The sequence below is a fragment of the Myotis brandtii genome, unplaced genomic scaffold (assembly GCF_000412655.1).
Source record: "Myotis brandtii unplaced genomic scaffold, ASM41265v1 scaffold2, whole genome shotgun sequence".
NCBI lineage: Eukaryota > Metazoa > Chordata > Mammalia > Chiroptera > Vespertilionidae > Myotis > Myotis brandtii.
The window spans coordinates 891,272-914,907 of NW_005357451.1; the positions used below are offsets into that span (position 1 = coordinate 891,272).

Genomic DNA, 23,636 nt, shown 5'->3' on the forward strand with positions numbered 1-23,636 from the left:
TATATACACACACACACACACATACACACAATGGACAATGGACTGTTTTTCAGCAATAAAAAGAATGAAATCTTGTCATTTGCAATAACTTAGATGAACCTAGAGGGTATTATGCCAAATGAAATATGTCATGCAGAGAAAGATAAATGCCACATGAGTTATTTTATATGTGGAATCTAAAACAAAACAAATGAATGAACCAAACCAAACCAAACAAAAAAACTCACAGGTACAGAGAATAGTAGAGTGGGTAGTTATTAGGGTCACTGAAGGAGAAATGCACAAGGCCAAAGTGGTAAGGGATTATAAATTTACTAGAGGCCCAGTGTACAAAATTCATGCATGGAGAGGGGGTGTCCCTCAGCCCAGCCTGCACCATTTCCAATCTGGAACCCCTCGAAGGATGTCCAGGATCGGGCCTAAACCGGCAGTTGGACATCCCTCTCACAATTCGGGACTGCTGGCTCCCAACTGCTCACCTGCCTGCCTGCCTGATTGCCCCTAACCGCTTCTGCCTGCCAGCCTGATCACCCCCTAACCACTCCCCTGCCAGCCTGATTGACGCCTAGCTGCTCCCCTGCTGGCCCGATTGCCCCTAACCGCCCTCCCCTGCTGGCCTGGTTGCCCCTAATTGTCCTCCCCTGCAGGCCTGATCACCCCCAACTTCCCCCCCTTTCAGGCCTGGTCCCTCCCAACTCCCGTCCCCTGCTGGCCACCTTGTGGCAGCCATCTTGTGTCCACATGGGGGTGGCCATCTTGTGTATTGGAATGATGGTCAATTTGCATATTACTCTTTTATTAGATAGGATTAGGTCATCTGGATACCTTATGGGCTGGGCCCCAAAATGGTACCAGCACCCAAAGACAGGGAGTCAGAGGTTTTTAAAGGACTCTAGGTGGGCTTTTTCTGGGCAGAGAATTCTATGTGCAGGTCTAGATTCTGGGAAAGTCCAGAGGGGAGAGAAAATGGTCTTAGCAAGCGGAATGTGGTCCTAGCAAGTGGAATATGGTCTGAGTAAAAGGGAATGTCCATTGTGAAGTGGCTTAAAGATCAATTCCAGGGGAGGGAGTATCAATTCAATTATTTGATCAGACCTAGCAGTAGTGGGAAAAGGTGTAGGGAAATAAGAGGTACAAACTCCAGGTGTAAAATAAGTAAAACACAGAGATATAATGCAAAGCATAGGGAATATAGTAAAAATATTGTAATAACTTTGTGCAGTGAGAGATGGTTATTAGACTTATCATGATGATCACGTCATATGGTATGTAAATGTAGAATCATCACTATGTTGTATGCCTAAAACTAATATACTATTGTATGTGAGCTATACTTTCATTTTTAAAAAATTCCTTGACTTTCAAAGATATTATCTGTTCTAAGAGTTTTTAAAAATTTATTTAGAAACTCAGATAACTTTGTTCCCTTGGGGTACCTTTGTGGCCTCATTCCTTTGGGCAAAATATGTCTCCAGATATTTTGAAAACCAACAATTCAGTAGGTGGAAGTTCTCACAGAAGCAGAAAAGTTAGTTATCTCAGAATTTGATCCTGCCACAAAATTAACTACCATTTATTTAGTGTTTATACCAGGCACCCTACTAGTAATTATTTCTATTTTCTCATTTAATTCTCACAATGAACCTCTTCAAAAGAAGTAACATTTTTTTTTTGTTGTGGTTGTTATTCCCACTTATAGTTGGGCCAAATGAGGCTAAGAGAAGTTAAAAGTCTTGCCCAAGGTTTCATAACTGGTAAGTAGCAGAGCTAAAATTCTAACCTGGGCCTTCCTAACTACAGCTATTAACCACTGCTAAGCAGCCTTTCTGTTTGTTTGTTTTTTAAGTATTTAAAACTTTTTATTGAAATATGTAAACTCAGAAAACATAAGTATGCAGTTCTATTAGTAGTCACAAAATGAACGTGCTTTTGTAACCAGTAGCCAGATTAAGAAATAGAACATTAATAGCACTCAGAAAGTTGCCCTCATGCCCTTTGGAAGTAGTTTAAGGTATTTTAAAAGAAAGTTATATCCGAAGGCAAACTGACATCTTGCACAAAAATAAATAAATATTAGTTAACTATATTTTATAAATAGCAGTGCCTACACAGGGTAATGTGGTAGGTTAGGGTTAAGACTTGGATTGGAAGGCAGGCTAATTTTTTTGAGTTGGATTACCTTGTCACATTTGCATTAGAGAGTGAGAGGGTGTTATTGGAAGGACCTGGCTAATGGGTTATGCCCCAGAAGCCTTCTGAAATCCTCAGAGGGTGATAATCAATAAAAGCAGGCGGTCTTTACCACCTCGGGACTTAATCCTCCATTGGTCCAAGCCAACTCACCTGCTAAGAACAAAGTGAGAAGCTGGGAGAGTAGTTTGTTTCTGGCTTCTGGCTCGTTGTTCCCAGGGCCAAAGGCTGCCATGGGGCCCGCCATCAGGAACAGGAGCCTGAATGGAAAGTACACAGCATTCTGGCTGCTGCAGGACTCTGATCTGCTTGAAATAAAAATTATTGCATACATGCCTAAGAACTAAATGATTGGTGCCAGCATAGGTAGCTAGTTACTAATATAAGGAAGATAGCTAGTTGTTAATATAAGGAACAAAGCAAAAGGGAACTAAATAATCCTAATAAAGTGGGAAGCCAAAGCAAGTAGTAGGAAAGCATTCCATCTAAGTTTACTGGTAAACAGACTCATTCACACATTCCAGAAAACTTGGAACGGACAGGAAAATCTCCCCAAGGGTGCTAAAGGCCCTGTGCAGAGGGAGAGGAAGAAATTCCTCTGCTGGGTACATGAGCAATAGAAACTACGTAATGTGATGGAACTTTGGGACATGCACAATGAAAGTCAGGGTGACAAAATAGAGGGGCAGGATCTGGCCTGGGAACAACTGGAAAGCTAATGAGATTGGATAGAGGGCATGAAACTTTAATATAATTGGCTGGGAAGAGGGTCCCATCCAGGCACGGGAAATGTTAGAAATTTGGTTTGGATAGTTTAAATGATGCTTTATTCTTTACCTGGACGAAGAAGATATATGGAGGATCAACAGGACTCTAGGTTCTTAACTCACAAAACTATATTGCCATCACCTTTAAATTTCTCCACACCTGTGCCTTTGAAATTCTTTTCTCACAACACCGCAAAAGAACTCCTTTTCACTGGAACAGTGGTATTTGCCTTACAGGAACTTACTTCACAGAATTTCTTTGATCTTGCTTTTAAGTAACATTTACTCCCTTGCTCATTGCCCTGCACTAACACAAACCAAAACAACCCCCTAAAACACCTGAACAAGTATCCTCAAAATACACTAGATTCAAAGAAAGTTTTGAGGAAATAGAAATAGAGGGAAGTAAAGGACTGAGCAAGTACAATACCATTTAGTCTTGCTGAGTTTGGACATTTCTTATTGTAACTTCACTTATTCACTGTTGAAAAAAATGGGTGCTAGCTTTTACATTGTTAATATGACTGCTAGAAATGTATGAATCCATTTTCATAAAATTTCTTTACCATGGAATAGTTCAGATGATAAAACTTGTCATAAAATAATTGTATTTATGCTTCACTAGATATTTCCTTCCCACAGAAGCCTTTTATTCTCATAATTCTGGTTCCTCTGTTTATAAAATGAGCTGCTTCCTTCCTTGAGCTTAATCAGGTCTTTTGATTGGGTATGAATGCCCTTGTTGTCCTTTCTCCCTTGCCAGCCTTAACACTCTTGCTCGCTTTGTCTCCTCCCTGTATAGTTTGGTTTGTTCTAAAGAGGATCCTTATAAAGGATATCCCCTTGAGCTCCTACCATGGAATCTCAAACACTTGGAGAAATACCAGACTATTTCTTCTTCTTTGGATACTGTGAACTCAGCTGATAGTTTTTTGCATCAGAGAGAACAAAAGATGAACTAGGAAAATTGTTAGACCCCCAGAGCAAGGACGATGGGCCAGGCACAGAAACTTATCAGGGCAGAAAGCCCCAGATGCTTAGCAAGGGGCAAAACTGGGAAAACAAGAATGTCACCCCCAGGGTAACCTATCCACCCCTGGCATATCACTGGTCAGGCAGTTTAGACCCCCTGACCTTTTTCTCTCTAAAGATAACATCTAGGGCTCAGTTGTATTTCAGCTCCAGGCCCAGAAAATCAGCAAAACCAGACAAGTGGCACCTTGGTTGCCTCAGGAACAGCTACATTAACTAATGACCCCCTGCCCTGGCACCAACCAATCAGTGGAGACCAGGACCTTGAAAGAGCACACCTGGAAAGCTGATGAATATTCTACTGAGACCCTCCCCTGAGACAACAAAGGACTCAGTGTGTGTCTGTGTCATTCCCCCACAGGCATGCATCCCCTAACCTCTAAGGCAGTGGTTCTCAACCTTCTGGCCCTTTAAATACAGTTCCTCATGTTGTGACCCAACCATAAAATTATTTTCGTTGCTACTTCATAACTGTAATGTTGCTACTGTTATGAATCGTAATGTAAATACCTGATATGCAGGATGGTCTTAGGCGACCCCTGTGAAAGGGTCGTTCGAACACCAAAGGGGTCGCGACCCACAGGTTGAGAACCGCTGCTTTAGAGAAAGAGTAAAGAGTAAGGGGGATAGAGGCGGGGAGGGGAGAGGGAGTGGCTAACCCCCTGAACCAGTCTCCAAGGCCCCTTTTCTCTGACTTCTCAGTGAGCCAAAGCAGCCCAGCCTAAGCTTTCCTGATGCTTCTTCTATGCCCTTCTTTGTTTTACTGTCCTAAGTATATTTTTGCTGCCATCATGAACTCAATACCCTTTGGCTTGGTGCTGTGTAGCCCTTCCTTTTGGATATCCCAACCCCCCAAAACCTTCCCTTAAGTAAATTAAATTTTCTTTAATCACCATCTGAGATGGCTATTTAGCCTGCCTGTGCACCACCAACTTTATCCTTTCAAATGTGTTAGCTTTGGGTTTGATAGTGTCAGCTTTTCAAAGGTGTGGTTGTTGTGAATTCCATGCATTCTGTGACCTCTTGTGGGAATTCCTGGCATTGGATCTATTTTATTTATTAGATTCCACATGTGAGTGATACTTGTCATTCTCTAACTGGCTTATTTTGCTTAGCACAACACTCTTCAGGTCCCTCCATGCAGTATCAGTGGGTAAGAGATCCTTCTTTTTCACTGCTGCATAGTATTCCATGGTATACTAGAAAATGTACCCAGGTTTCTTTTATCCACTATCTGCTGATGGGCACTTGGGTTGTTTCCATATCTTAGCTGTTGTAAATTGTGCCATTATGAGCATAGGTGTGCATACATTCTTTCTGATTGGTGTTTCAGGTTTCTTAGGATATATTCCTAGAAGTGGGATCACTGGGGTAAATGCCAATTCCATATTTAATTTTTTGAGGAAACTCCATTCTGTTTTCCATAATGGCTGCATCAGTCTGCATTCCCACAAACAGTATATTAGGGTTCCCTTTTCTCGACCTCCTCACCAGCACTTGTCATTTGTTGAATTTTTGATGATAGCTATTCTGATAGGTGTGAGGTGACACCTCATTGTCATTTTAATTTACATCTCTCTGATGATTAGTGACTTTGAGCATTTTTTCATATGTCTCTTGGCCAGAAGTGTCTACTATTTAGGTCCTTTGCCCATTTTTAATTGGATTGTTTGTCTTCTTTTATTAAGTTGTATGAATTCCTTATATATTTTGGATATTAAACTTTTATCATATGTATGTTCGCCCATGGAGTGGGATCGCTTTTCATTTTGTTGACAGTTCTTTTGTTGTGCATAAGCTTTTTATTTTGATGTGGTCCAAGTTGTTTATTTTCTCCTTAGTTTCCATTGTCCTAGGAGATGTATACAAATTGCTAAGAGACATGTCTGAGATTTTGATGTCTATGGTTTCTTCTTGGATTGTTATGGTTTCATGACTTACATTTAAGTATTTTATCCATTTTGAGTTTATTCTTGTGTATTGTGTAAGTTGGTGGTCTAGTTTCATTTTTTTTGCATGTATCTGTCCAATTTTCCCAACACCATTTCCTGAAGAGACTGTGTTGACTCCATTGTATGCTTTTGTATCCCTTGTTGAGTATTTGAGCATAATGGCTTGGGTCAACTTCTGGGATCTATTCTGTTCCACTGATCTATATGAACCTTCTTTTGCCAGTATCAGGGTGTTTGGATTACAGTGGCATTGTGGTATAAATTAATATCTGGTATTGTGATCCCTCCAACTTTGTTCTTTCTCAAGATTGCTGCAGCTATTCAGGGTCTTTTTTGGTTGCATATACATTTTTGGAGTATTTATTCTAGTTCTGTGAAAAATGCCATTGGAATTTTAATAGGGATTGCATTGAATCTGTAGATTGCTTTGGGTAGCATGGATATTTTAATAATGTTAATTTCACCAATCCATGAACACAGTATATTCTTCTACTTGTTTATATCTCCCTCTATCTCTTTTTTCAATGTCCTGTAGTTTTCTGAGTTCGAGACTTTCACCTCCTTGGATAAGTTTATTTCTAAGTATCTTAAAATTTTTGTTGCAATATTAAATGGGATTGTTTGATTAGTTTCTCTTTCTGAGAATTTCATTATTGTTATATAAAAATGTCATCCATTTCTGTGTATTAGTTTTGTATCCTGCTACATTTATTAAATCTAGTAATTTTTTGGTGGAGTCTTTAGGGTTTTCTATGTACAATATCATATCTTTTGCAATAATGAGAGTTTTAGTCCTCCTTTACAATTTGGACGCCTTTTATGTTTTCTTATTGTCTGATCGCTGTGGCTAGCACTTCCAGTACTATGTTGAATAAGAGTGATATAAGCAGACATCCTTGTATTTTTCCTGTTCCTAGGGAAATGGTTTTAGTTTTTGCCCATTGAGTATGATGTTGGCTATAAGTTTGTCATATATGGCCTTTATTATGTTGAGATATGATCTCTCTATTCCCACTTTGCTGATAGTTTTTATCGAAAATGGGAGTTAGATTTTTCCATATGTTTTTTCAGCACCTATGGATATGATCATGTGATTTTTGTCTTTCAATTTGTTTATGTGGTGTATCACTTTATTGATTTGCATATATTGTACCATCCTTGCATCCCTGGAATAAATCCCACTTGGACACAATGCATGATCTTTCTAATATAATCCTGGATTCAATTTGCTAGAATTTTGTTGAAAATTTTGGCATGTATGTTCAAGAGGGATATTGGCCTATAATTCTCTTTCTTTATATTGTCTTTATCTGGTTTTGAAATTAGGGTAATGCTGACTTCATAGAAAGAGCTGAGAAGTGTTCCTTCCTCTTTAATTTTTTGGAATAGTCTGAGGAAGATAGATTTTATTTCTTCTTTGAATGTTTGATAAAACCCCCCTTTGATGCCGTCTGGTCCAGGGCTTTTGTTTGTTCGAAGTTTTTATTTTTTATTTTTATTATTGCTTCAATTTCCTCCATAGTTATCAGCCTATTCAGATTTTTGATTCCTCCTGGTTGAGTTTTGGAAAGTCGTATTTTTTTAGGAATATGTCCATTTCTTCTAGGTCAGTGTTTCTTAACCTTCCTAATACCATGACCCTTTAATACAGTTCCTCATGTTGCGGTGACCCCCAATTTCATTGTTACAAATTGAACATAATTAATGCATAGTGATTAATCACAAAAACAATATGTAATTATATATGTGTTTTCCGATGGTCTTAGGTCAGAAAATTGAAGCTCAAAATTTTACTAGCTCAACAATCACAAAGGATTATAATCCAAATAAACAGAGGCCTGATGATACTAAAGTGAGGAATCTGTGCCAATTATTGATGTACTAGAGGCCCGATGCACAAAATCCGTGCAAGGGGCTCAGCCCTTGCATCCCCAGCTTCGTCTGGAAGGTTGTTCAGCTGTCCGGTCTACTAATTAGCATATTACGCTTTTATTATTATAGACTAGTGGCCAAGTGCACAAAATTTGTGCACATTAAAAGGGAATTAATTAGAGGAAATATTTTTTTAATATATATTTTATTGATTCTTTTACAGAGAGAAAGGGAGAGGGATAGAGAGCTAGAAACATCGATGAGAGAGAAACATCAATCAGCTGCCTCCTGCACACCCCACACTGGAGATGTGCCCGCAACCAAGGTACATGCCCTTGACTGGAGTTGAACCTGGGACCTTTTAGTCCACAGGCCGACACTCTATCCACTGAGCCAAACCGGTCAGGGTGACCCACTCATTTTTAATAATATGCTATTCCACCTCCAAGTGTTTGAATTTTTGTGATTGTTTTTATTGTATTTGATTTCTAATTTTATGCCATTGTGATCAGAGGAGATGCTTGATATGATTTAAATCTTGAATTTGAAGAGACTTTGCCTGTGTCCCAATATGCAGTCTGTCTTTGAAAATATCCCATGTGCACTTGAGAAGAATGTATATCTGTGGTTTTGGGGTAGAATGTTCTAAAGATGTCAATTAACTCTATCTGATCTAGTGAGGCATTTAGGATTACTGTTTCTTTGCTAATTTTTTGTCTAGAGGATTTATGCAGTGATGTTAATGGAGTATTAAAGTCTCCTACTATGATTGTATTGCTGTCAATCTCTCCTCTGATATCTTCCAGAAGTTTTTTTTATGTATTTGGGTGCTCCTGCATTGGGTGCATATATGTTTACCAGAGTTATATCCTCTTGTTGTATCGTTCCCTTTAGAATTATGAAGTGGCCTTCCTTGTCTCTTGTTATGGTCTTCACTTTGCGGTCTATTTTGTCAGATATAAGTATTGCTACCCCAACTTTTTTTTCATTTCCTTTTGCCTAAAAGATGTTTTTCCATCCCTTCACTTTCAGTCTGTGTGAGTCCCTTGTTCTGAGGTGGGTCTCCTGTAGACAGCATATATATGGGTCATTTTTTCTTATCCATTCAGTCACTTTATGTCTTTTGATTGGAGCATTTAATCCATTTACATTTAATGTTATTATTGATAGGTACTTGTTTGTAGCCATTTCTGTACTTTATGTGTGTTCCTTCTTCCCTTTATATTTCTTCTTTTTACAGCATTCCCTTTAGCATTTCTTGCAGTGCTGGCTTGGTAGTGATAAACTCCCTTAACTTTTTTGTGTCTGCAAAGCTCCTGATTTCCCCTTCAATTTTTATTAATAGTCTTGCTGGATAGAGTATTCTTGGACTCAGTCCTTTGCTTTGCATCACTTTGTATACTTCCTTCCATTCCCTTCTAGCTTGATGTGTTTCTGTTGAGAAATAATTTGATAATCTGATAGGGGATCCTTTGTAGGTAACTGTCTCTGTCTTGCAGCCTTTAAGATTCTCTTTTTGCCATTAACATTTGTCACTGTAATTATGACATGTCTTGGTGTGGGTCTTTTGGGGTTCATCTTGCTTGGGACTCTCTGTACTTGTGTGCCTTTTTTCTTCCCCAAGTTTTCTGTCATTATTTCTTCAAATAGTTTCTCTAATTCTTGCTGCTCTTCTTGTCTTTCTGGCACCCCTATTGTACATATGTTACTTAGTTTTCTGTTGTTCTAAAGCTCCCTTAGGTTCTCCTCCTGCTTTTTAATTTTTTTCTCCAGGTGCTGTTCAGATTGGGCTTGTTTCTCTACCTTATCTTCTAACTCACTAATTCTGCTCTCCACTTCTTCTAGTCTACTGTTGAAACTTTCCATAGCGTTTTTGATTGTACCTCTATCACTTTTGGTTTCTTCCTGATTTTTGCATAGGTTTTTGATTTTCTCATCCATCCAGTCTATGAACTGTATGACCATTACTCTGAATTCTTTTTCTGTCATATTGCATGCATCTGTTTCACTTATTTTTTTTCTTGATGATTTCTCTTTTTCTTTCCTCTGGGGATTGTTTCGTTGTCTCCCCATTCTAGTTATCACCAGAAGGTCCAAACGCTGAACCTTCTTTCAGAGGCCAGAGCTGTGTGCCGTGGGAGTGTCACACCACCCAAGTGTCACTGAAGAGCTACAACACCGAGTCATGTGGTTGCCGTGTGTCAGTGGGAGCCACGCGCGCCAAGAATCAGCGTCACTGGCATTCAGTGCGGCCTCATGCATACACCTAGAATCAGGGGCCCCGCATGTGCAGTGCTGAGAAAGAGTCCCCATGGGCGTGCACCGAAAATCAGAGCTTCATTGCGTGCACCAGTAGTCAGAGTTCCCGTGTGCACGTGCTGAGAATCCAGTATCGGAGTCTCTGTCGCTCAGTGCGGTCTCGCGCCGAGAATCAGGGTCCCTGTGTGCCTGTGCACCAAGAATTATAATCATTGGTGCTCAATGTGCGAGCACTGAGAATCAGGGTTCCCATGCATACACAATGAGAAACAGAGTCCCCACGTGTGCTCACCAAGAGTGAAGTCACTGGTGCTCAGTGCAGCCTCTTCTGTGGAGAATCAGGGTCCCTGGTCTGCTTGGGGGGCCAGGTTGCACAGGCACCCTGTGTCGGTGGGAGGCCTGGTCAGCACACGCTGTAGGAAACAGACTCCCCGGGTCCACGCGCCCAGAGTCAACGTCAGGTAGCACAGCCACCCTGTTTCAGTGGGAGGCCTGGTCGCCTGCTGTGAGAAATGGACTTCCTGTGTGCGCGCGTCCAGAGTCAAAGTTAAGTTGCACAGCCGCCCTGTGTCTACAGGAGGCCTGCTCATGCGGAGCAGATCTAGCAGGTCCTATGCCACTGCAGCAAGTCGGTGGGGCGGGGGTTGGGCTCTGAGTCACATAAATCTGCAGCCAGAAAGTCTGGAGTCTTGGTGTCCATGGGTCTGCAGCTGTGGTAGCAGATCTTTGGCCCAAGTGGCTGTAGGGTCCAGGTTTGCATCTAAGACCAGATTGGGTGGTGATGAGGCTAGGAATCTAGTCACAAGAAGTTCTGCTTTTCAAGATGGTGTGATTTCTGTGCCAGCGCTGCATGCCCCAGAGTGTTTTTGGTGGCATCGGGGTTTCACAGTCTAAGACTGCCCAGTCTGGCAGCCCCCCAAAAGTCCTGCAGGATCTCATTGTCCCTAGCTCACACACACACACACACACACACACACACACACCACACACGCCCACACACTCCTCTATCACTCCCTCACTCTCTCACACACTCTCCCTCCCTCCCTCCTTGCTGGTTGCCATCTTATTAAAAAAAAACTGTTTTCATGCCTCTGGTTCTATTCTATTCACCAGTTTATTTTGTTGATTAGATTCCTTGTTCCTTTATTTTGATTTTTAGATTCAATTGCTGACAGATATGTATTTATTGCAATTTTATTACTCATATTTTTCTTCTTCTTAAAAAAACAACAACCCTTTAGCCCTAGCCAGTTTGAATCAGGGGATAGAGCATTGACCTGTGGAGTGAAGGGTCCCAGGTTCGATTCTGATCAAAGGCACATGCCCAGGTTGCGGGCTCGATACCCAGTAGGGGGTGTACAGGAAGCAGCCAATCAGTGATTCTCTCTCATCATTGATGTTTCTATATCTCTCTCCCTCTCCCTTCCCCTCTGAAGTCAATAAAATATATTTGTTAAAGTATACCCTTCAACATTTTATGAAATACTGGTTTGGTGGTGATGAACTCCTTTAGCTTTCTCTTATCTGTGAAGCTCTTTATCTGACCTTCAATTCTAAATGAGAGCTTTGCTGGGTAGAGTAATCTTGGTTGTAGATTCTTGCTTTTTATCACTTGGACTATTTCTTGTCACTCCCTTCTGGCCTGCAAAGTTTATGTTGAGAAATCAGCTGACAATTGTATGGGCTCTCCCTTGTAAGTAACTAATTGCTTTTCTCTTGCTGCCTTTAAAATTCTCTTTATCTTTAACCATTGGCATTTTAATTATGATGTGTCTTGGTGTGGACCTCTTTGGGTTCCTCTTGTTTTGGACTCTGTGCTTCCTGGACTTGTAAGTCCATTTCTTTCATCATGTTGGGGAAGTTTTCTGTCATTATTTATTCAAATAGGATTTCAATACCCTGCTATCTCTCTTCTCCTCTGGCACTCCCCCCCACCCCCATAATGTGAATATTGATACACTTGAATTTGTCTCAGGGGCTCTTTATACTGTCTAAATATTTTTGGATATTTTTTGCTCTTTGGATTGGGTGTTTTTTGCTTCCTCATATTCCAAATCACTGATTTGATTCTCAGAATCCTCTACTCTAATGTTGAAACCCTGTAAATTATTTTTTATTTCATTAGTTTATGCTTAATTTCTGACTGGTAATTTTCCTTGTCTTTGAAATTCTCACTAAGATCCTTGAAAGTGTCACTAAGTCTCTTGAAGCTCTCATTAAGATCCTTGAGCAACCTTATAACCATTGTTTAGGACTCTGTATCTAGCAGGTTGCTTACTTCCATTTCATTTAGTTTTGTTTTTGTTTTGTTTTGTTTTTTTAGATTACTTCTGTTCTCTCATTTGTGACATGCTTCTTTATATTTGCATTTTGGCTGCTTCCTTGTGTTTATTTCTCTGTATTAGACAGACTGCTATGTCTCCTGGAATTGGTAGAGTGGCCTTGCATAACATGTGTACTATAGGTCCCAGTGGCTCAGCCTCTCCAGGCACCTGGACTGAGCACTCTAGGTGTGCCCTTGTGTGGGCTGTGTGCACAGTCTTATTGTAGTTGAGACTTGATTGCTGTCACTGAAAGGAATTGATTTCCAGGCCAATTGGCTGTGAGGGTAAGCTGTGACTGCAGTAGAAGAGCTGCTGTGCAGGAGACACTCCTATGGTGCAGGACTTGCTTCAGTGTGGCTTTGGTGTTCACTGAGTCTTCCCCTTGAGTGTGTCGCTAGTGGATGTGTAGACTTGTAATCTGGTATGGTCTGAAGCTGTCTACTGGGTGCACTGGCTCTGGGGCCACCCAGCAGGAGCTATAGAGAGATCTGCAAATGGTTGCTATTTGTATTGGGCTTGAAAGTACCTAGGGGAGACCAAGCAGTGAAGCAAGGCAGGCTAGTGCTAGTGACTGTTCTTGGGCCTCTTATTGATAGGAATGGGGAATGCTGAGGCCAGCTGCTGCTTGTTTGAGAGATTTTAGCAAAGTCTGAAGCCTGATCCAGGACAAGCCATTCATATGGAAAAGCTACTGCAAACAGTTTGGGTGGGACTGCAAATTGGATGGGCCAGGGTTTCAGGGAATCACCAGGGTAGAGCAACCAGTATGAGCCAAGCTGATGGAAACTCAGCTATAGCTGCCAGTCAACTCTGCAACAGGGGAGGCCCCAGCACAGGCACAGTGACCCCTGAGAGCAACCCTGCAAGGGAGAAAGCTGACCCTGAGTTCCTGTCCTGATGCCAGACAATCCAGTTCCTCCATCAATGTCCCAGGTTCCTTTTAAGCCACTGCCCCAGCGCTAGAGCCCAGAGTGATCAAGTGTGAGTAAGTCCATGTGCTGGCCCTTTAAGAGGAATGCCTGGGTCTCCAGCAGCCTCCATGCCACTCAGCCACAATCCCCAATGGTTTTTACAGCCTGAAGTTACAGGGACTTCTCAGCACTGGAACCCTGGGCTGGGGGTCTGTTGTGGGGCTGGGACCCTTTGCTCCTTATGGGAGGCCTCTGCAGCTGGGATATCCCTCCCAATTAAAAACACACCACAGGTCGGTCCAGCCTGTTCAGTACCTCTGCCCCTCCTACCAGTCTCGATATACTTTCTTTACTTCTCTAGTTATAGGACTTCCATTCAGCCAGATTTTAGGCAATTCTGAATGATGGTTGTTCTGTATTTTAGTTGTAATTTTGATGTGGTTGTGGGAGGTGGTGAGTTCCGGCATTTACCTATGCTGCCATCTTGGTTCTATAGATTCAGCACAATTCCTATAAAATACCCATGGCATATTTCACAGATCTAGAACAAACATTCCAAAAATGTATGTGGAACCAAAAAAGACCCTGAATAGCCTCAGCAATTTTGAGAAAGAACAAAGTTGGAGGTATCACCATACTGTATATCAAATTATATGGCAAAGACACTATAATCAAAGCATCCTGGGACTGGCACAAGAATAAGCATATAGATCAATGGAACAGAACAGAGACCCCAGAAATCAACCCATGATTTATGGTCAATTAATATTTGACAAAGTATGCAAGAGCATACAATGCAGTAAAGACAGTCTCTTCAAGAAATGATCTTGGGAAAATTGGAAGGGTATATGCAAAAAAATGAAACTAGACAACCTTCTTAAACCATACATACACACAAAAACTCAAAATGGATTAAACACTTAAATGTAAAACCTGAAACCATAAAAATCCTAGAAGAAAACATAGGCAGTAATATCTCAGACATCTCTCTTAGTAATACTTTTTCTTATGTATCTCCTCAGGCAAAGGAAACACAAGAAAAAATAAGCAAATGGGACTACATCAAACTAAAAAGTTTTTGCACAGCAAAGGAAACCACCAACAAAATGAAAAGACAACCCACTGAATAGGAGAATATATTTGTCAATGATACATCTAATAAGGGGTTAATATCCAAAATTTATAAAGAACTTATACAGCTCCCCCCCCCCCAACACACACACACACACACACACACACACAATCCAATTTAAATATGGGCAAAGGATATAAATAGACATCTCTAAAGACATACAGATGGCCAATAGACAAATGAAAAGATGCTCAACATCACTAATCCACAATGAGATATCACCTCATACCTGTCAAAATAACTATCATCAATAAATCAACAAACAAGTGTTGGTGAGAATGTGGAGGGAAAAAAAGAGCTTTTATACACTGTTGTGGGAATGCAGATTGGTGCAAACACTATGGAAAGCAGTATGGAGTTACTTAAAAAATTCAAAATGAAACTGCCATATAACCCAGCGATTCGATTCCACTTTGGGGGATATATCTGAAGAAAACCGAAACACTAATTCAAAAGAATACATGTATTCCTATGTTCATTGCAGCGTTATTTACAATAGCCAAGATTTGGAAGCAGCCCAAGTGCCCATCCATAGATGACTGGGTAAAAAATCAGTGGTACATTTACACAATGGAATACTACTTGGCTATAAAAAAGAAGGGAATCTTACCTTTAGCTACAGCATGGATGGATCTGGAAAGTATTATACCAAGTGAAATGATCAGTCAGAGAAAGACAAATACCATATGACTTCAAGTCTATGTAGAATCTAATGAACAAAATAAACTAACAAACAAAAGAGAAACAGACACATAGACACAGAACAGACTGACAGCTGTCAGATGGGAGGCGGTTTGGGGGCTGGGTGAAAAAAAGCTGAAGCGATTAAGAAACAACAACAAAAAACCTCATAGACACACACAACAGTATGGTGATTATCAGAGGGAAATGGGTGTGGGGGAACATAAAAGAGAATAAAGGGGGGATAAATGGTGATGGAAGGAGACTTAACTTGGCTGGTGAACACACAATGCAATATACAGATGATGAATTATAGAACTGTACACTTGAAACCTACATAATTTTATTAACCAATGTCACCCCAATAAATTCCATTTAAAAAATATTGTGGAACATCCAGAGAATGGAAATTATTCAGTACTTAAAAAGAGATGAGCTACCAAGCTATGAAAAGACATGGAGAAAACTTAAATTAATATTATGAAGTGAAAGAAGCCAATCTGGAAAGCCTATATACTGTATAATATCAACTACATTCTGGGAAAACTGTGGAGACAGTAAAAAGATTAGCAATGGTCCAGGGTTAGGGGGAGGGCTGGTTGAATAGACATAGCACAGAGGATTTAAAGGGCATTAAAATTATTCTATATAATACTAAAATGGTTGGTACATATCATCATACATTTGTCAAAATCCAAAAAAAGTACAGCACCAAGAGTGAACCCTATTGTAAACTATGAACTTTGTGTAATAACAAGGTGTCAATGTAGGTACATTGATTTTTAATAAGTTTATCCCTCACTCTCTTATGAGATTTTGATGGTAGGGGAGGTTGTTTAAGTGTGGGGTCACGGGTTACATAAAACTATAATTTTGATGCAAAAAAGTAAAATATAAAGTGAAAGAGTGCAAATAATTTTACTGAGTTAAAATTATTCATTTCCAGCCCTAGCCGGTTTGGCTTGGTGGATAGAGCGTCGGCCTGTGGACTGAAGGGTCCCAGGTTTGATTCCGGTCAACGGCACATGCCTGGGTTGCGGGCTTGATCCCCAGTGGGGGGCTTGCAGGAGGCAGCCAGTCAATGATTCTCTCTCATCATTGATGTTTCTATCTCTCTTTCCCTCTTAATTCCTCTCTGAAATCAATAAAATATATTTTAAAAAATTATTCACTTCCAAAAAAATTAATACATCAGGTATATTGTAACATGAGGTGATGGATAGATATAGCATATAGATTGTTTTATAGGAATTTAAAAATATTTATTCATATTTGAAATGCTTAAAATTATATATATGAGTACATATGAATAGTATGTAAATAATAACTAATACATATATATGCATATTTATATATTCACACATACTTTGTACATTGATGTTAACTGCTTTTGGCAGCTAGTGAAAGAAAATACCACTTAAACTTATTTGAATAATAAATAATTTTAGCCCTAGCTGGTTTGGCTTAGTGGATAGAGCATTGGCCTACAGTCTGAAGGGTCCTGGGTTCTATTCCAGTCAAGGACACATGCCTGGGGGGCAGGTTTGATTCCCAGTAGGGGCCGTTCAGGAGGCAGCTGATCAATGATTCTCTCTCATCATTGATGTTTCTATATCTTTTTTCTTCTCCCTTCCTCTCTGAAATCAATAAAAAGATATTTTTAAAAAGAATTTTAGTTGCCCATATAACCAGTGATAAAATTGTAAGTCAGGCTTCAGATTTGGCTTATGCCAATAACTTTTGCTTCATCTTCTTGAAATAATCTTGACATTAACCAAACCCTTGTTCTCTCTTTGGTCTGGCAGCAAGATAAATGCAGCAGTTTTGGGCTCTACAACAGCATATAACAATTTGCAGAAGGTATGAAATAGCTCTTGTGCTGCAGCACTCCAAGAAACTTTTAATCCACCCACACACACAGATTACCCACTTAAATCACTTGCCCACTTCTGTCCAGTTTCCAAGATGTAGTATGAATTCATTGGCTTAAGCCATTCAGGCTCTCACACCAATAAGATTTGTGGGGTCAGATTTCTCTGAGGCACATGGAATGAGATTATTGAATATTTGATCTAAATCAAGATTCTTGTAGGCCCAGCCAGCGTGGCTCAGTGGTTGAATGTTGACCTATGACTCAGGAGGTCACAGTTTGATTCCCATCAGGGCATATGCCTGGGTTGCAGGCTCCATCCCCATTGTGGGGCATGCAGGAGGCAGCCAATCAATGATTCTCTCTCATCATTGATCTCTCTCTCCTCTCTCTCTCTCTCTCTCTCTCTCTCTCTTTCCCAATCAATAAAATATATTTAAAAAAATAAAAAGTCTGTTAGGGCTCAGGGAGAGGGGAATGGATACTGTGAGAACTTCTACAATACACACTCTAATTGTATACTGCTATCTATTTTACTAGATCAATAATATTTAACATTTTGATGAGCAAGTACCTATAATAACTTAAATCAGGGGTCCTCAAACTTTTTAAACAGGGGGCCAGTTCACTGTCCCTCTGACCGTTGGAGGGCCGGACTATAGTTTAAAAAAAAACTATGAACAAATTCCTATGCACACTGCACATATCTTATTTTGAAGTAAAAAAACAAAACGGGAACAAATACAATATTTGTATTTGCATGTGGCCCGCGGGCCGTAGTTTGAGGACCCCTGCTCTGGAGACTTTGAATCTTTGCCTGATCTAATTAGTCAGACACAGCCTTTAGCTGTTCTGTCTTATGACTATGGTGAATTTCTGAATGTACCTCATTTTATTACTATTCCATATCTTCAAAAATGAAAATTCACTGAATCAAAAGAGGAAATATTTAATTAGAAATAAAACAAATTCTAAACCTTTCATAAGTGTACTCTGTACAGGGAATTCTTGATGACTTCATGTATTATGAGAGATAATGACAAGCCCAATTATTTCAAGTCAGGCTAAATCTTTCTACATTAAAAGTGCTGAGATAAAAGTTCTTCAATTTATGGATATTTTACCTAGAACATAGGCCTCGGTCTTTGAAATATTTTAAGCGAAGTTCATTTTGCATTATGAATATAGTTCTACGAACTTTCTCACAAGGAGCTTCTAATTTGGTTTGTTTTTACAAGGTTGACAAGTTGTTAAAAGTTTGTGTCAGTCTTTCCTCTATTTGCTCTCAAATACTTTCCTCTTCTTTTTCCATTTTGTATCACATTGACCCCAGGAAAAAATATTTCTCCCACATTCCTGGGTCAGCTGGCGTCTACTGTATTCTGCCAATGGTTAGGCACTATCAGTGGGAGGAGGTAAAAAGGTATTTCTCACTCACTCTGTCTGCCAATGGGGCATTTTCAGCAGCAGTTGCTTCTCCTCAGTTCTTATAAGAATTGATTCCAATTTCCTCCAGGAGACCCTGGTTTCTGGATGTCAGTAACCGCCCCCCCCCCGCCCCCTATTTCCTTCATCCCTTCAGCCAAAGCAACTTTAGAGATTGTTAATCTGGGAGTTACCTCGTCATCTCCTACCTGTTTTTTCAGCAATCCCATCACCTGTGTAATCATTCCCAATATTAAATTTACTCTGTCTTAAATAATCTGAAGGGTTTCTGTTTCCAAAATGAAACATAACTGGTATAGAATTAAACACAGTTTTATTTAATTATATGTACTTAACCTTTTGTTATATGTTTTTTGCTTCTCCGCTCCCACACTTGAAATTGCAGTGGCAACATCATTAGTGGCATAAATATTGCTAAATCCAAGAGTATGTTTTATTTTATTTATTTTAAATATATTTTCTTGATTTCAGAGAGGAAGGGAGAGGGAGATATAGAAACATCAATGATGAGAGAGAATCATTGATTGCTGCTTCCTGCACACCCCCTAGTGGGGGTCAAGCCTGCAACCTGGGTATGTGCCCTTTACTGGATTCAAACCCAGGACCCCTCAGTCCACAGGCCAACACTATCATCTGAGCCAAACTGGCTAGGGCTCCAATGAGTATATTCTAGTTCCCTGGATACTTTTGTTTGACTGATGACTACTCATTTCCTTAAACTATTTATTTCCTTTATTTTTATAGTGCCAATCTTTATTATGTCTACCACTCTGATCACCTTGCTTAATATTTTCATGACCTACTACTTTGCTCATTTTTTCTTAAACAATGTTGTTTTTGTTCACCTCATTTTTATGCTCTACTGGGATGAACTTTCTTGATCTTAAGATTTAAAATGCCATTTAAATGCTAGTGGTTCTTAAATCTATTTCTTCATCACTAAACATATTATTGCACTTCCAAAGCATATTCCCTAGCACTTTCTGGATAATTTCCAAAACTGAACTCATTACCTTCTACTTTCTAAACACAGACACACATAGACACAGACATACACATGGACCCCAAACAAACCCCAATAACTTGCTCCTTTTTGTTATTATATAGATGACACCATAATCTAACTAAACACCAAAGACAAGAATGTGGGCTCTATTATTTACCACTATATCTGCTATTAGTCTTGCCTCATGCTATAGATGACTGTGCGTAGTCATTTCCCACCTATGTAACCAATATGATATTGCATAAAGACTGTATTTGACTTCAAAGCTAGAATTTCAGTTTATATCTTTTCCTTTTTCCCTGGATAGCTGATTGTAGGGAAAGGCAACTGCTGTTTCCTGAGGACACTCAAGTGACCCTATGGAGATGTTCATTGGCAAGGAGGTGAGTCCTCCTGCCAGAACCATCTAGAAACATATCTCCTGCCAGTAGCCAGGTGCGTGAGCTTATCTTGGAAGCAGACACTTTAACCACAGTCAAGCCAGTTGACATGCAGCACTAGCTGACATGGTGACTGCAACCGCAGAAGTGAATACCAGAGCCTGAACCACCTAGGTAAGCTGATCCAGAATCCTGACCCACAGACACTATATGAGATAATGAATGTTTGCTGTTGTTTCTAGCTGCTAAGTTTTGGGCCAATTTGCTATGTGATAATGGATAACCTAAACAACTACTTTGTCTCTTTTACTCCTTACTAATCACCAAGTTGTGTTAATATCATTGCCCAAATATTTCTGGCATCCACCCTTTCATAGTCAAGGACTGTTGTTCTAGTCAGGTCCTCATCAACTCTGGCCTGGATTTAGCCCTCAAAATTATCTTTTCTTCTCATGTGGTGCTTTTTAAATTCATTCCCCACTCTACTTTCTAAGTAAGTTATGTAGAATTCAAATTAACCATTCCACTTTTATACTTAAAAAGTCCAATGATTCTTATATATTAATACAAAAGTCTTTGTTATGATGTTAAAATTCTAAGGAATCAGCAGTCTTCAACCTGGAAGAGGGACCTCACCAGAACCTGACTATGCTGGCTCCCCAGTCACAGACTTCCATCCTCCAAGCTGTGAGAAATAACTGTTTATTGTTTAAGAAACTGTTTATGGTTATTTTTGTTATAACAGCCAAAACTGACTAAGACAGTATATAAGAACAAATCTTCTCATTGGTTTTGAATAGAAATCTACAGTTGTATGCTTTATTTATAATTTGCAAGTCTGCTAATGGAGCAAATAGACTCATGAGTGAGGTTTTCTGCACTGCAAAAAAAGTTATATATGAGAGAGAGAGAGAGAGAGAGAAGACAGATTTAGATAGAAATAGTGGTGGATCAAATTACTACAAGGCCAGTGGCTCATTTTATATGCTAAGTGATCAATTAACACTTCTAAAAGTAAATAAACAAATAATATTTCCTGTAACATACATGAATTACAAGATTGCATGGATAAATAGATTTATCACTCTTACTTCTTTGCACTACTTATTAAGCATAAGAGAGTCCTGTAACTAAGGCAATAGATTTTGTATAGTTCAATTTTAAATAGATTTTTCTTACATAGTACTTTCTTTACAGTATTCTGAGTTAATCAAAATATATTATCTAAAATTTATTTACTTATTTTTAATGAGATATGTAGTAACAATTTCAGCATTTTAGGTCAAACAATAAATATAATTGCAATTTCCTATTTTTAAATTATCAATTTAAAATGATCAAATTTTATAATACTTAATGTCCAAAATGGTAAACATATGTATTGCAGGGATTATGTCAATTATTTCTGTACATTCAGTACCTTAAAAAATGCCTCGCCTTTAGTAGACACTCCATAAATATGAATTGAACAAGAGTGAATTGGATCAATAAGTACAATTATATCATTGATATATGAATATATTATATTTGGGCTAATACTGAACAATGGGCCTCGAAAGGACTGACTCCATCCTGTCCCTCCCCCTCCATCTGAACCATAGGCACTCCATCTTGTTCCTGTAATCTCCATTTTGTAAGAACTGCCGTTTAAAATTTTCTGCTAAACACAGATGGTCTTTTGTTCTGTTCATTCCAGGAAGTAACTAAACCAGAGAGCCTCCCTGATAGAAGTAACTCTGCTATTTCTAGCTTCTGGAAACACGCTTGTTCTAATAATGGGGAAAATAAGACATTTTGGGGGAGGAGCTAGCAATCTGAATCTGCCAGTAACCTAATGCATATTCTTGTTAGCCTATAGTCTAATCACTGCCCCCTCCTAATTATCTGGTCCTGCATGCCACTCTGCTGGCATGGGGGTCTGGTCTGTCCTTGGTTCCTCCCATGCCAGGTGTCTTCTGGTTATCTGAGCTGTGCTCAAGGCTACAAGCTTTCTGCAAGATGTCTGCTAAGCACACTGCACATGGGTTGTTGTTGTTTTGTTTTGTTTTTGCCTTTATAAGTTAACCCCTAAGTTCATTCGGGGCCACAAGAATTTGAGAGACTCAAGTCCTCCCGCGGCCACCAGCTTTTGAAATAAAGATCCCAATTTCAGCTCTTTGATCACAGCGTCTTCTGTTTAGCTCACTGAATTTCCAATATAAAAATATAAGTAGATTATCATTCATTTAAGGATCCAATTAAATGAAAAAAAAAACAAACTTTAAGAGACTAAAATATATTTTAATGAATGGTACACTGTAACTTAAGTAGATTGCAACAAATTTTAAATAATATTGACCAGGATCGAAAACATGGTGGTTAGTGACATCAATGTCCCAGAGGTGAGAGAATCCTATAAAACATTTTTCTGGCGTATGGGGTGGGGGGTGAGGAGATATATGCTGGAACAGTGAGGCCATTAACTTTGAATGATGTCTAAGATATTAAATAGGATTGCTGATCTGTTTAGTTTTTTTTTTATCAACCTTAATATCTTGCTATACAAAGGAGAACATTATAGGTGTGGATGAAAGAGAAATGAGAGATGCCTCCAACTGAGAGTGACAGTTGACAAGATTGGAGAAACTGGAGAGGTCAACAACTGTGTCAAAAAATATCACAATTGAGGGAATTCAGAGAGTAATTTATATTCTTTAGAAAAATTTAATTGTGCCAGGAAATATTAATGATTTCTAGCACAAAAATAAAATAATTTCATAATATTTTCTTTAGTCATTAATAAAAAGTAAAATTTTGTTAGGGTACTCTGTGTTATAAAGTAATTGAAAATCAAGAGAATGCACTGAAAAGAGTTTATTTCTGAAAAATGTTGAAGACATACTTATGCAATGAGTTCATTAGAGAATGTGTTTGTAAATTATATGAAAATGTCCTTGTAAAACAAATATAAGAGAACTACAATTTCCTGCTACAACAATAATAAATAATTTACAATAAATATATAACATAAAATATATAAGACAAAGATAAAATATATTTACCTGCTTTTAATAATAAAATATAAATTTGTAAATCATATAACCATATAACAAGATAAAGAATAATTAAAAACCAACTTTTTCTACTGAATACTTGCAATCTTTGCTTCACTGCTATTTCTTAAAGATTTAAAATATGTGCAGATGAAGTTTTACCTTACATCTCATTCCCATTTCTAGCTCCTAAAATAGCCCTTATATTGCAGTTGATATATTTCCATCCCATGCAAAGTTTACATTTTTCATAAGCATGAGCATACATACAACCATAATCATCATAGTAAATAAGGCTGACATTTATTGAGCATAAATTTGTGGAAAGCACTGTTTTATGTACTTTACAGGAATTAATTTATTTAAACTGTGTAAGTAACTCCTTATAAGGTAAATTCTATTATTATTCCTATTTTAAAGATGAAATTAAGGTACAGAGAGTATAAATAAACTTATATCAGATGACAGGACATAGATTCAAGATTTGAACCCAGCCCTGGCCTGTGGTTAGAGCGTCAGCCTGTGCACTGAAGGGTTACTGGTTTGATTCCGGTCAAGGGCACATACCTTGGTTGTGGGTTTGCTCACCGGCAACCAATCAATGTGTCTCTAGCATAGATGTTTTTCTCTCTCGCTCTTCCTTCCCTCTTCCCTCCCTACTTCCCTGCCTTCCACTCTCTCTGAAAAAGCAATGAAAAAAGTCCTCTGGTGAGGATTAACATATATATATATATATATCTCCAGATAGTCTGCTCTATAGCCTGTAATTTTAACCATTGATT

The 23,636-nt window shown here is 39.0% G+C and overlaps 1 pseudogene; it reads left to right on the plus strand.

Annotated features, from left to right (window-relative positions):
* The window catches only part of LOC102247735, a 587,465-nt pseudogene that overhangs the window by 500,878 nt on the left and 62,951 nt on the right, over positions 1–23,636 (plus strand).